The sequence below is a fragment of the Lactuca saligna genome, chromosome 3 (genome assembly GCF_052625555.1).
Source record: "Lactuca saligna cultivar CGN05327 chromosome 3, ASM5262555v1, whole genome shotgun sequence".
NCBI lineage: Eukaryota > Viridiplantae > Streptophyta > Magnoliopsida > Asterales > Asteraceae > Lactuca > Lactuca saligna.
The window spans coordinates 22,152,253-22,166,214 of NC_136419.1; the positions used below are offsets into that span (position 1 = coordinate 22,152,253).

The window sequence follows — 13,962 nt, forward strand, 5'->3', positions numbered from 1 at the left end:
CTGAGAACGCAGTGATAGAGCCCCAAACCTCCATTGAAGAGCTTATATGTGTTTTGGTGCCCTCTTTGTGAAGGTGTGAAGAAGGAGAAGAAGAAAGAAGCAAGGAGAAGGGTTGTAGTGCAAAGATCCAAGGCCAAATCAGAGTTTATTGAGGTATTTTCGGAGTTCCATCTTATTATATGCTTTAAACTTCCATTAGGGCTCTCCTAAGAGCTAGTTGGTGCTTGTTTCAAGCCTTACACTTGCATGAACGTCTTATTAAGTCGATATATCTATGGATCTGAATGTTGGGGTGTTGTAGAGCCCAGATCTACTGTCTTTTTGGAGTTATATTGCATGATAACCATAGATCTACCCATTTTATGCATCTTTTAGCCTTATTTCCCTTATTCATGAGGTTGTGCACGTAAAGTTGGAAACTTTACGTGGTAAAACAGCTTATTGGACTCAGATCTATCAATTGTATGCATTGGATTCAAACAAAATCAAGTAAAAATCAGTTGCATGGCGGCGACTCGGCGAGTCGGAAGAACGACTCGACGAGTCGGAAGAACGACTCGACGAGTCGGGTCGCGAGTCCCGAGTCCTTCAGTTTTATCAGTGTCGAGTGGACGAGGTGAGTCAGGAAGTGGACTCAGCGAGTTGAGAGTAGAATCAGTGATGGAGGGACTCGACGAGTTTGTTCATACAACTCGGCGAGTCCAAGGCAATCTTCTTGGGATCAAGAACGACTCGTCGAGTCTGTTCATACGACTCGGCGAGTCGGATGAAGATTGGCTGAGTTCTTGGATCAAGAGGGTACTCGTCGAGTCGATGCCAGACTCGGCGAGTAGCAGCGAGTAAGAGTGAAAAGTGAGAAGTAGGACTCGGCGAGTTGGGTGGCCCAACTCGGCGAGTCAGCCCAAAAGATAATTGACTTTGACCGAGGGTAAAAGAGTCATTTTACCCCAAGCGCAGTGTTTAGTATTTGATTGAGTGTGTTTATGGACTTGTAGCCGAGGAGATTCAGGAGCAGCCGCCGTTAGCTTTCCGAGCCACACACTCAGTAGCCAGCTTACGAGGTGAGTTTCCTTCCAGTAGGAACGGGTCTAAGGCCTCAATGCTGGCCCGTTCAGTTAGCAGTAGTTTCCGGATTTAGGTCCGATGCAGTAGTTGGTATGTTCGATGCCTTCGTGGTTTGAACAGGATTTGTGTGCTATGTTTTATATGTTAAGTACTATGTGTTCCGGGCCACGGCCCGATGTAGCATGTCGTATATGTGTTATGCTAGTTGATGTGTTATGCGATGCCATGTTCAGTCAGACAGTTCCGGATTTCGGTCCGATGCAGTTAGTTCCGGACTTCGGTCCGATGCAGGGGACAAGGTCCCAGTCAGTTCCGGACTTCGGTCCGATGCAGTTAGTTCCGGACTTCGGTCCGATGCAGGGGACAAGGTCCCAGTCAGTTCCGGACTTCGGTCCGATGCAGTTTCCGGGCTTCGGCCCGATGCAGTGGGCAAGGCCCAATATGTGTTTATATGTTATTTTATGGTATGTGGTAGTTTGGGGGAGCTCACTAAGCTTCGTGCTTACAGTTTCAGTTTGGTTTCAGGTACTTCCGCAAGCAAAGGGAAGAGGTCGGGGTGACAGCATCGCACACACCACAGCATAGCTTTTATCCTGGGGATGTCTTTTGATGTTTTGGATTGATGTTGTATGATACAGTTTTCCGCACAATATTTTACTATGTTTTGGGGATGCATCGCGTATGTTTTATGTTATGATACATATATTACGGTTTAGATTATATTGAAAAACGAAAATTTTTGGGTCGTTTCATCACATATGCCTCTTGGAAAAATGATTGTCTTGTTTGCTAAGTGAATCGCCTTACGAATTGGCCTTGATTTCGGGAGATCTAGCTTCTTGAAGAATGAATATGGCATGAGGTTTACACTTGCTCCCGAATCGACCAAAGCATGAATGGTAGCCAAGTTACCAAATTGGCAAGGCAAAGTTAAGCTCCCCGGGTCACCCTTCTTCTTTGGTAGCTTATTTAGCATGGCAGCTGAGCAGTTTTCATTAAGAACAACTTTTTTCACTTCCTCCATCTTCCTTCTATTCTTCAGAAGTTCTTTAAGGAATTTTGCATATTTTGGCATTTGTGCGACAGCTTCGATGAAGGGTATGTTGATTTAAAGAGCTTTGATATGATCAAGAAACTTCTGGTACTCCTCTTCCTGCTTCTCTCTCTTAGCTCGAGCTGGGTAAGTCAATGGAGGCTGATAGGGCATTTCAGGGATCTGCTCTTTCGGATTTGGCAGTGGACTCGCCGAGTCCATATTCTGGACTCGGCGAGTAGGCTCTGTTCCATGAAGATTTTGATTTTGGTCTTGAATTTCTGCATCCTCCTTCTGTGATTCTTTGGGTGCTTCATTCTGAATAGGGGCCAGACGAGTGATTATCTTCCCACTTCTTGTTGTGACTATATTTATGTGCGCGCCTCGTGGGTTATTTTCGGTTTTACTAGGAAGTTCGCCCGGTGATCTTTGGTTGATTTGTTGAGCAAGTTGCCCTAGTTGCGTTTCTATGTTGTAGGTAGATGCTTGCTGGTTTCTAAGCATAGTTATTGTTTCTTGAATTGCAGCATCATGATCACTAGTTCTCTTTTCTGAAGCAGCTACAAATTTGGTAAGCATCTCTTCCAAACTTGGTTTTCTTTCTTGTGCCGGCTCCTCCTTTTAGTAGAAACCTCTTCCTTTCTGCCTGTACTTCTCCCCCGTAGCCTTCTTGTACTCTTCATAAGGGAGCCACTCTTTCTTTGGTTTTCGCCAATCTTCATCATATCGGTCCCCACTTGAGTAACATACTTGCACCTTTTTGTTTCCATTTTCATCCAAGTCGCAGTCTCTAGTAAGATGAGGTCCATTACAATTTTCACAACCCAACCGAATAGCATGGATCGTTTGATCCATTTTATCCATCCTCCTATCCATGGTTTTTAGCATAGCCATGACCGCGAACAAGTCTTCAGTAGCTGCATATGCGGCTCCCCTAGTAACATCATTTCTTGGATTATGGTATTCTTTAGAATGCTTAGAGAATTCTTCAATTAATTCGTTGATCATCGGGGGTGGATTCTTTGTGAACGGGCCTTGCGAGTCAAGGAACTGCCTAGTTATGACATTGACTCCATCATAGAAGATGGAGACTGCTTGCTGGCTATTAAGGTCATGGTGTGGGCAATTTCTTAGCAGGCTCATGTACCTCTCCCAAGCTTCATATAGCGACTCTCCAGCTTGTTGTTCAAAGTTATCAATGGCCTTCTTTAACTTGGCTATTTTGGAAGGTGGGCAAAAGTGATCAATAAATTCTTCTTTCATCTTGGCCCATATGGTGACTGACCCGGGGGGAAGTGACTTGAGCCAGTCTTTTGCAGCACCTTTGAATGCCACTGGAAGCATTCGAAGTAGCTGAGTCTCGCGAGGCACATTTGGAACATTAAAGTAATCAGCTACATCCTTGACTTCATCCAAATGCTTGTAGGCATCTTCATGGTCTTTTCCATAGAAAGGAATTTCCTTTAGCTGAGCGAGTATGTGGCCCTTTAGCTCGAACGTAGCAGTAACGGGAATTGCGGGTTGCACAAGTCCCGGGCCGGTGTCATCACGGATCCTCTTCTTCCACTCTCCCATGGGGATTTCATCAATGTTAGCCATGGTAAGAGCTAACTCGTCACTGGAATCGCCCGTATTTAGGTTCTTATTCCTCCTCGGTGTCGTACTCGGTGTCTTCTTTGATCAGGTCTTCGCTTGCTAAAGATGCGCTGGATGCACCTGCTTTGCTACTCTTTTTCTTCCCAAAAACAGTCTTCAAGTTGGACAAAGGTGACTTCTTAGGTGTATTCGAGCTCTCCACGTCCTTTCCTCTGTTCTTTCTCAATGCAGATTCCGAATCTTCAAACGGGGGTACCAGCGGAGTGTTTGATCCTCTGGTCATGAAAGTCCTGAAATATAACAAGATAAAAACGTAAAAAGAACAAAAAAAATGCAACTGAAAAAAAAATTAAATGAAAAATAATACTCTACTCGCCAAGTAGGTGCGAATTCACTCGGTGAGTAGCAGTTCAATTTTAAAAACAAACTAAGCTAAATATAAAAACTAAAACAAATGCTAAAACCTAACTACTAACTATTAAACTGCAATAAATTAACTTTGTGCCAGTAAACTCACACAAAGGATCGAAAAAATTAGGAATTAGATTTATTTTTTTGAACCGTTCCCCGGCAACGGCGCTAAAAATTTGATGTGTGTAAATTGCACTGGTTTTAATCCTACTTTTAGTTGATAAATTAAGCACACAAAGGCAGTGAACCTGTCTTTTAGTGGTATAGTTGGATAAGTAGGGTGTCGAACTCAGGGAACGAAATTAATCTAATAACTAATTTTAACTAAACAAGTAATAAAAGTAAAAGGGTTTTTCTCTAGTTTTACAAAACTAGAAACTTTAACACATCACTTAAGCACTTAATTAACTAAACGACTAAGACAAATAACAAATTCACCAAATTTAATAAAGGGTTTCTGTTTAGGTCCAACCAATTCACTCCTATGGTTATTTATGTGATAAATTAATTGTTATTGGTTACTAACTATAGTGGTTAGGTTCATGTTCATTACTCCTAGCCCTTAGACAATTAATCAATTCAAGTAGTGGCCAATTTTTTAAACTAACTAATTCCCTAATTCAATTATTTAGATTGAATAAGATTTGTAATTGGTTAATCAAGTTGGTGTTTCATTTAACCTCTTGTTTGTTGGTTTCTCAAACAAGCTCACACATTAATTTACCCATTCTCTAATTAATCCTAGTTTCATATTCATTATTCCTAGGCATATGATAAAGTGTTCACATAAACATATGAGGTTAACAACTAAGAGATGTTCATGCAACTTAATTGCCTTCCAATTAACAGAAAATAGTTGTGGTTAATGCATAAGGTTCTTTAACAAACTTAATTTAATAAGATTACCAAATAACAATCAATCAAAAAGTAATAATTAAACCATAGGAGTAACTTGGTCTTCCCCAACAGAAACAAAACGAATTTAGTTCATAGTCATAGCAAAAACAAACTAAAAATCAAATTCAACTAGGCTAGACATGCTTAATTCCTAAGATTAAGTGGAATGTGTAACCTAAATTGCCTTGATTCTTCAAAGGATCGAAGGTTAGGGTTTCTCAGCTCTTCAAAGGGTTCTTTTTCGCAGATGCAGCTCCCAAAAATGCCAAAAGTTTTTTTCATTCGGATAAGGGTTCGATATTTATAATTATCTCCAAATAGGGGGTACTCGGCGAGTTGATCACCCAACTCGCCGAGTAGATGTGTAAAATCCATCTAATGCCAGGAGTCTCGACTTATCTTCTAGAATATTCTTGGGTACTCGCCGAGTAGCCTTGAGGACTCGCCGAGTAGATGTGTTTTTGTTCCTCATTCTTCATTCTTTGGTCTCTAATTGCTTCTCCTTGTTCCCTTTTACTTCCAAGCATGTATTTTGGACTGAAAACAAAATTTAAGCATTATTAAGTACCTTTTGTCCACATTATGCACATAATTAGCTAAAAATGAATAAAAATGTATGCTAAACATATGACTACTTATGCAAATATCAGTGTCTAAAATATGGTAGACACTCATCTCACAATCATCACTTACCATTCTAAGTTTAAGTCTAGAAATACTTCAAATTCCTAGTTCGCTTAATTTAATGATCTAATACCAACTGTGACATCCCCAAATTTCTCGGCCAGAAAATACTAAATTAATTTATGCTCTTGAAATAAAATCAGAGTAATCTTTTAAAAGATGTTGCGGAAGTTTTCCCCAAAACAAAACATGATAAAAATTTATCAAAACATTTCTTAAAGAAATTTGTATTTTCATTCTATATCAAAACCTTGGGATGTCATGTTCTGATATAGACCAAAAGCATAAACAGTACATCATAAGCCTTACAGCAGTTATTTACAACTACTGGCCTATAATCGAAAAATCCCTCTTCATCATCCAAACTATGCTCTGGGTCCACTACCTGTAATATAAAAAACTGATTGGGTCAAGCTTGGGAGTCTGGTGAGCATATATGGTTTTCAAACCACAAATAAAAAATTTATTAACTTCATCAACCAACAAAATTTTTATTAATTTCATCAACCAATAATAACCCTGATTACCCATTCCCGTTATCCTCACTTTACGTCCCTAAGCACCTATCACAAGGGACCTAGCCTAAGGATCATCATCAGGTTGGAGACTACTTCTAAGGAGATTCCTCAGCCATACCTATCCTTAAGGAAACCATGAGGGGGATGGAGTAGACCAATGAACATATAGTTCACCAACACCTACAGGTTGCGAGTTTGCTAGCGTTCCACTAGATTATCTAGAAAGGTCCGTAGTCGTTATCTATACTCTGCTAGATGACTACAACAACAATAGCAACAATGATATCGAGGCCTCTCATCATTTTAACACACACGCCAACTATTTCATCTACCCATGTTATACCCAACATATTTGTAGATAAAAACACATATACAATTTAAATCATTTTAAAACCTGTATAAAACATTTATTCAACACCTGTCTCAAATAAATAAACAATAAATATACACATAACACGTATTTTGTAGAAAATACTTCATATCTGTGTGTAAGATGAAAGTAACTACACACTCACTTGATTTAATGATAATCGGGCAGCACTTCGTTTCTTAAAACGATCGTTTCCGATGAAACCATGAGCTTTAATGAAAAATCGGAACTTGCGAAGGTTGATCTTCAAACTGAAAAGATAAATTTCTCGGGGTCTTTGGGCACGTCGAGGAAACGCGTCAGATCCGGATTGGGGCGCTTTAGATGCGAGGAGCTGGCGATACGCGTCGGACACGAAGCAGATGTGAGAAATGGAGCGACGTGGCTAAACCTTGGCCATGCGAAATTCCTTGGTTCTTGTGATTTCTTGGTTTTTGTGTCTCGAACTTCAAAAATTCATAACTTTCGTATACAAGCTCCGTTTTTGACATTCTTTATATGCACGGATAGGCGAGATTATACTCTACAACTTTCGTTTAGACTCCGTTGGCTAATTTTGAATTTATTTTTAATATTATTATTTTTAGCAGACCGTGACAGGAAAATCCGTTAAAAATTGATAACTTGTTCATCCGACGTCTGTTTTTGTCTGTCTTTTTACCGTTGTACTACTATTGACGAGACCTTCAATTCTCGTTTAGGTTGTGTCGGTAAAAAATCACTCGATCTAAAATTGGAATTTTTAGTTATCTACTACTAAGCTTAAACTTAGAAAAATCATAACTTCCTCATACGAAGTCAGATTTGGGCATTCTTTTTATGAACGCTATCAGTTTAACGAACACTACGACTTGCATTTAGATCACTAAGGCTAAAAAGAATTTTACTTCAAATTCACTTTTTATGTCACACAGCGTCATGCCGGTTCTGTCGCGAAACTTCAACAAGTCATAACTTCTTCGTTATAACTCAGATTTCGATATTTTTATATCTTTGGAATCCTTATTTCAACCACCACAACTTTCTTCATAGATTTCGGATTTATCTAAAATTTATTTTTGACAATTATTTTTATCCTTAACTCATTAAATTATAATAATTAGGCATAAAACACGTAATTATCAAATAATACATCTTTATTATTTCAAAACAAGTTACAAAGGTTGGCCTACACTATTACAAGGGCCCAATTGCTGCAATGATATGGATCTCTGATGTTGAGGTATGTTTTTATACCTGTTTATGCCCTGAGAACCTGAAGGTTCGATTTGCATTGAACCAGCTTCGCTTGGGAGCGAAGGACTAGTGGAAGTTTGTGACAACTGATTATTCTCCTACAGAGCATGCTGCAGTGACTTGGGAGAGGTTCACCCAACTGTTTCGAGATGAGTTCATTCCTCTGGTGGAGAGGGAACAATTAGCCTAAGAGTTTTTGTCTCTCAAGCAGATGACAGAGACGGGGATGAAGATCACGAGGATGTTTCACAAGAGGGCATTATTCTGCCCTGAGCACGTGTCTACAAAGCAGACACATATAAGCCAGCACTTGAGAATTTTGACTAGGGTTATTTGGGAGTTCATAGTAAACTCATCGTATCGGACATTGGCTGAGTTGTAGACCAATGCCAAGAGGAGGGAGATAGAGTTGGAGACCTAGAAAAGAGAGGAGATGGACTCTCGGGAGAGAGAATGGAGTCCAGTGTAGTCAAAGTCTACGGCTAAGCAGCCTAAGCTTACTGACTCTAGAGCAGGAGTCCAGAAGGGCCGCACTTATGGCAAGTTTGGTAAGAGTCATTAGGGATCTTGTCGATGAGGAATTTGTTTTAAATGTGGAAAGGATGGACACATGGGGAAGGATTGCCCCCAAGGTATTTTTGGTTTACTTTCATTGCTGCTAGACTCGCCACAAGAAGGTTGAGTGTCCAAAACTCTCTTACGGGTCGGCCTAAACCCCTGCTCCTACGACTTTGCGTATTTCTGAGGGACGACCGTTGAAGGCCGAGGCTTCGAGGGCTCGTGAGAGAGCTTTTCAATTGACTGCGGAGGAGGTTCATGCAACACCTGATGTCATTGCTGGTATGTATCTCTCTCTTTTTTTTTTTTGATTTGAATTGTTGATGCTTATGCTGTGTTTCTTGTTAGGTAGTTTTCTTGTGATTTTTATGCCTGCTTTAGTGTTATTTGACTCGGATGCGAGTCGATCCTTTGTGTCCTTATCCTTTAGTCATTGTTTTAGCACCAAACGCAAGGCCTTGAGTCAGCCATTGAGGATTTCCATAGCTGATGAGCACACAATTTTTTCTACCAATGTCTTTCGTGGTTGTGTTTTGGAGATTTTTGGTATCGAGTTTCCAATTCATTTGGTGCCGATAGCGAGTGGGGATGTCTGTGTTATAATGGGCATGGATTGGTTGAGTTGATTTGGGGATTTGATTGATTGCGAGCGACAGTTGATGATGGTTCGTGACTCAAGTGGGGGAGTGCTTACTATTTATGGCAAGGTTACTATTGTTGGATTAGTGTCTAAGTCCATAACTATTTTGGTATGTACTTGACCCGATGGTGCATGGTCCTTTTGGGTTGCCTTCACCAAAGCAACTTGATTGGAGAAATGAATAAAGAGAGAGAGGATAATATGATTTATTAATATGTTATAAGAATAATATATTAAAGGAGAAATCATATTTGTTTAATTATTATTGGTCAATAATTAATTAAGAAATAATTTTGTGATCAAGTGTAATTAATTAAACTAGAGGGGTTGAATTGTAATTATGTGATAGTTACAATATAAGGTAAGGATTATCTTATATAGATGGTGAACGAATTAGAGGTGTAAATCCCTTAGAATTCGATTATGACAAGGATTCAAGGATTATCTTATTGGTTGCTTAATGGATAATCAACTAGATAAGGATAATGACTGAAACCCTATCTCTACACCTATATAAACACCCCTAGGGTCATGAATTCGTAAATCCCTTCCCAAGAGGTCCTAGATACGAATTCTAACCTCTCACCTCTCTCTTTATACCTTCTCCACTTGCTTATGGTGTTTGTAAGCCATTAGAGGAGTGACACTTGTGACTCTAGGCATTCCAAAGCTAATTCAAGGAGGAATTGGGATTGTTATTGCTACATAACAATCAAGGTATGTTCTTAAACCTAATTACATATTAATATGATTACTTGAATGCTAGAATTAGGGTTTATAGTCTTGGATTCCAAGCATGTACAATAGAGAAACCTAGATCCAAGCATTAGGGTTTGTATGAGCACATAGGATGTCTTATGACCAAAACCCATCAGTGGTATCAGAGACTAGCTTGGTTTCAATTGTATTGATGCATTGTATAACTGGAAAATCGTTTTTTGGGCTTTATGGCTGAGGAACTCGGCGAGTACCACAGTGTACTCGGCGAGTAGACCTCAACTCGGCGAGTACCGTGTGGTACTCGGCGAGTTCGAGCGTCAGATAATGCTTATCTCGAGATTTCTTGCTGTTTTTGCATTTGGATAGTTACCTTATCATGTTAGATCAATATAAATCCGATTTTATGATATATATGACTATATTCTTGATCTAATTAAAGATAATTATCAATTAATAAGATAATTGTTTCCTTATAAGATAATTGATTAATTATTTTGAGTAAATTGATAAATTGTTTTGCAAGAAATCATTAAACAAATCAAATATGGATAATTATGTGATTAAATGTTAATTTAAAATCATTTGTTATTTGATCCTTGTTGTTATGAAAGGTTTCATATTTTCCCCTTTAGCTTTTATAGTTTAAATTTGAACCTAAAAGTTTTGGAGTTTTAAAATTAAATAGTTAAAACCCTAATGTTTTGAAAAAGGTTTCAAAACTTGCCCTCAAGTTTTGGAATTTAAAAGTTGATTAAAGGTTTAATTAGAAATGTTAAATTCTAAAACCCTAGTAATGTTTTGAAAAGTTCAAATCACACCCTTATGGTTTTATTAATTAATTAAGGAGTATAGTTAAAAGAGGTTTAATAAATCCATAAAAGTTTAGGTTAACCTTTTAATTGGATTAAAAGTGTAATTGTTAAAGTTAACCATATAGTATTTTAAAAGTATAAAATACACCCTATACTAAAAGTCTAACATTATATATATGTATGAGTAAAAGTCAGTCTTACCGTTAGTAGGCCTCATTCACGAAGCTGGTCTTTAAGGGGTGTTTAAGGAAATTGCCTATAAAATGGCGATTGAATGGGTATCCACTCTTACCCACCGCACTCTTGACTAGTGGAGGGTCGTTAGCCGAACGGGTAGGATAGGACGAAACCTTCCATTATAAGTATAATGAAATACAAAGTAACTAAATGTTTTTCAAATTCCCAATCTTAGTTACTTAGGCAAAAGTGAATTGATGCAATTCCATGAAATTACACTTTGTGCCCTTGCGAAGATGTTAGTGGAGCGTGTGTGGTTTACCGGCACACTAAATGGTTCTAAGCAAAGGTAGCAAAGGGTGACTCAATGTTTGTCATAGTTCGGTGGAGCGTGTGTGGTTTACCGGCACATCGAATAGGTGATTGTAACATGTGAGGGCACCATGTAGTTTGCATGGTTATTCACACTTGCTTTGTGATCCTCGGCATCCCAGTCACAAACAAGAGGGGCATATCGAGATTTAAACATGCCATTGAAATGTTCAATGAATCTCAAAGGATCTAGGAGTTTTCATAGGTTTAAAACTTCAATTTCATTTTCGTTTTTCATGGTGGAAATTAGTGAATCGTCATTCACTTACCTTCAAATGTTCTACAATTTGGGTTACGACATCCCTCTCCCGAGTTGTAGGATATTGTGTTGGGTCCTAGCCTTGGAATTTCATTTGGGTGATTTACCAAGGACTCAATCAATCAACTAACTTGAATTCGTTTTTCTCCCGAAGTCAAAGTTCGACAACTATGGTCTTCTCAAATCCCGTGGAACAAGCATTCCACATGAAGATGATATTCCACGATTCGATCGAGGAACAAGAAATCATGCTTCACTTCCTCCTCCTCCTCCAATTATTCTCCCTAACCCACAAGATTGTAAAATTGAAAAGTTCAATATCACTCAAGCCCTTTTGGCAAGTAAACATAAAGAGGGCAAGTCGGTGTGTGCACACGTCTTAGGGATGAAGTCACACATTGATAGATTAAGAATGATGGGATCCGTTGTCGGTGAAGCGATGGCTATTGATTGGGTTCTTCAGTCACTTCCTAACTCATATAGTGAGTTCGTAAGAGAGTACTATATGATGAAACGCGATGTGACCCTTATAGATCTCACCTATATGCTTATTGCTACTGAATCAGCAATGGTTTGGCGCAATAGAAAAGCAAAGTTGATTGGTGAATCTGCCTTCAAGACCTCTATGGATATAGACAATGGCAATGGAAGACATGCAATGATCGAAAAGTTTGATCATAAGTGAAAGGCGATGTCTGAAGTAGTGCCATGTGTTGTTCCAAAAGAATCAATTTGCTTTTATTGCCAAGAGAAAGGGCATTGGAGACGAAGTTGCCCTATTTACCTAAGAGATCTAAGAGATGGGAGAGTCAAAAGTATGACTACGCTTTAGGTAAGAATCCACTATCTAACTCCATTAAGTTCCTATTCATTGATTCTTAATACATGATGTGATAAGATTGCATTTGAATGTTTTGAAGGATCGGTAAAAAGAAAGGAAGCTTGATAAGAGAGCAAGATGAATCTAATCACAAGAGATGGATCTTGATTGCATGGACTTGAAGATTGGATTTTGAGCTTAGATAGTTATGGTAGAGTTGTTAGAAATTTTCTTTTTACATAGTTTTCAATATATTTTGCATTGTAAGGACAAATGATTTTCCGCTGCTTTTATAAATAAAATAAATTTTGTTTGACTTATTTATTTGTTTACTTCCTTGCAATGAAATCGTTATGAAAAATTGATGTTTGCATATTTCTACAACGAATGGATATGATTCTTAGTTATGTTATTTATGGAAATGTCAAGTATTTACCAAATAGGGAGAGTTTCTCATCGCCCATGTTTCAATTGGATAGAAACTTGGAATCACGCAACTTGGTTGCACGATGAATGAGAAATTTCGTATTTGGAAATTGGACTAATTCATTGACAAAGTGTCAAGTGAAGGACTAGGAGATCGAGTACACAAAGTTGTGTGTTGATCAAGTTCACCATAAGAGTAACAAAGATATTCGTCATGATTTACTAAAGGCTTAGTAAATATGATTACACTTACAAGTTTAAGTGTAATTTTGAATTGATTAAAGGGTTTAGATCAATAGCAAAACGAATAAGAAGAATCAAGTAGGCAGAAAGATAAGAGTTTCTCCATTCTAAGAAGAAGGGAGAGTAGCTTTTATGCTTTATGATAGGTCTTAATGATTAATAACCATATCTCAATTGATCCTCTAATGAGTCTTGGTACAATTGTATGTCCAAGAAGAGGAATCAAAGATTGAAGAAATGGTCAAATCAAGAAGTCAATCATACTTCGTTCCAAAACAAGTCTTAAAGTCAAGATTGTGACATTGAGTGAATAGTATTAAGAAGGTTTATAACATTCATCAATTGTGGAAAGTTGTGATGTCTTGGATAAGACAAAGACCAACTAAGACCAAAATTATGAAGTGTTTTGTTTTGATATAAGCTACACTAACTCTTGAATATTTGTTTATCAAAAAATGTTTTGATAAGAGAATCATATATGTCAAGGAGTCAGTGGGAGTCTTAATAGTTTTGAAAAATTTCAAGAACAAATAAGCCTTATCGATTATCACTAGGACACGAGTTGAGGTTTACAACCTATCGTGAAGACATTATTTTGTTTCTGTGCCAATCCAATCGAATTAATTATGCATGTGAGTCCTATGAGTTCTCATTTGAATGCATAAAAGGCAAGGACCTTGATCAATGGAAAGTACATTGATAGGAAAAGGTGAGCTGCTTAACTACTTGGAAGACGTGGTGGGCAGCTGTGCTACCATAAGGCAAGAAATCAAGATTAAGGAAGTTCGATCCATATGAGTTTGAATTTGTCGTAAACTTTGGTTTTAACAAATTCACATGGATAGGAACACATACACCGTTTAAATCTAAGTGTCATAAGATTTCCTCCTTCATGAAAATGATTGTGAGAAAATGCTTTCACTAAGAAAGATTTTAAAAGATAGTGATTGTAAAATTGCATTCTCGAATTCGATCATGGTTACGGCATCCCTTTCCATAATTTGAATTGTGAGGTTTGGCAATTAGTCTTAATTGTTTAAGACACACATATGAACTATCTAAGGCAAAAGTGTATAAGTTCAAGAAATCTTGATAAAAGATTATCAAAGCACTAAGTATTAGAAA

The 13,962-nt window shown here is 38.1% G+C and overlaps 1 non-coding gene across 1 annotated transcript; it reads left to right on the forward strand.

Moving 5' to 3' along the window:
- The first annotated feature begins 3,206 nt into the window (after positions 1 to 3,206).
- On the forward strand, positions 3,207 to 3,313 carry LOC145037978 (small nucleolar RNA R71). The gene has a single exon (XR_013679085.1). It is a non-coding gene; the product is annotated as a small nucleolar RNA R71 (small nucleolar RNA).
- The last annotated feature ends 10,649 nt before the right edge of the window (positions 3,314 to 13,962 follow it).